Source organism: Aptenodytes forsteri, unplaced genomic scaffold (genome assembly GCF_000699145.1).
Source record: "Aptenodytes forsteri isolate BGI_AS27 unplaced genomic scaffold, ASM69914v1 Scaffold242, whole genome shotgun sequence".
Lineage (NCBI taxonomy): Eukaryota > Metazoa > Chordata > Aves > Sphenisciformes > Spheniscidae > Aptenodytes > Aptenodytes forsteri.
Window position 1 is genome coordinate 1,720,083 of NW_008795253.1, and position 1,129 is coordinate 1,721,211.

The 1,129-nt window shown below is 47.1% G+C and overlaps 1 protein-coding gene across 3 annotated transcripts in view; it reads right to left on the reverse strand.

Moving 5' to 3' along the window:
* The window catches only part of PROM1 (prominin 1), a 62,228-nt gene that overhangs the window by 12,473 nt on the left and 48,626 nt on the right, over nt 1-1,129 (reverse strand). The gene's annotated exons all lie outside the window — the stretch shown is intronic.

The window sequence follows — 1,129 nt, forward strand, 5'->3', positions numbered from 1 at the left end:
ATATCCCTTTGGCCAGTTTCGGTCAGCTGTCCTGGCTGTGCCCCCCCCCCACCTTCTTGTGCACCTCCAGCCTTCTCAGTCGGTAGAGCATGGGAAGCTGAAAAGACCCTGACTAGTGTAAGCACCACCTAGCAACAACTAAAACATCGGTGTGTTATCAACATTATTCTCATACTAAATCCAAAACACAGCACTGTACCAGCTGCCAGGAAGAAAATTAAGTTTATCCCTGCCGAAACCAGGACAAACAGAATTCTCTTTCCCCTCCAGGAAATGTTATCCTTAAAAATTTGAAGTTCTACCTCTGGCCCTAATCAAGGAAACCGAGAGAATTCAGTATCTCAGCTGTGGCCAGGACAGACACTGGCTGCTGTATTGGCCGCACGACTGGATAAGACTCCTCTAAATATGTTTAATGGCGACTAAGATGACTTGCTTATTGTTACCTGAAGTCTTCTTGCACTGCACCCAAATCTAAAATGTTACCTGTCCTGCACAGGCCGCAGAGCAATAGATGAGGAATCTGGAAACCTGACTTCCTTCCCAGCCTCCACCATTAGTGTGTTGCAGAAACTCAAAGTAATTTTCCCTCTTAGTGAATCTTCCCTGTTCATTTTAATCGTGAATTATTTGGGGCAGGGACTGTATCTATTAAGTGTGGGTACAGTGCCTGGCAGAATGGAACATGGGTCACCTAGGGGTTGCTGTAATGAAGATCAGTATTATAGGCAACACCAAAATTAGCACAGTCATGTAATGACAGTGCAGTCATGTATTATTACAGCTTAACTGAAAAGATTTTATTTTATCCCAACCCCTTCCCACCGAAATCAGAACCATTCTTAGGAGCACAGTATATCATACCCTGGATCAACAGTAAGTTTGCAGACGACACCAAGTTGGGCAGCAGTGTTGATCTGCTTGAGGGTAGGAAGGCTCCACAGAGGGATCTGGACAGGCTGGATCGATGGGCCGAGGCCAACCATATGAGGTTCAAAAAGGCTAAGTGCCAGGTCCTGCACTTGGGTCACAACAACCCCATGCAGCGCTACAGGCTTGGGGAAGAGTGGCTGGAAAGCTGCCTGTCGGAAAAGGACCTGGGGGTGTTGGTCGACAGCCGGCTGAACAC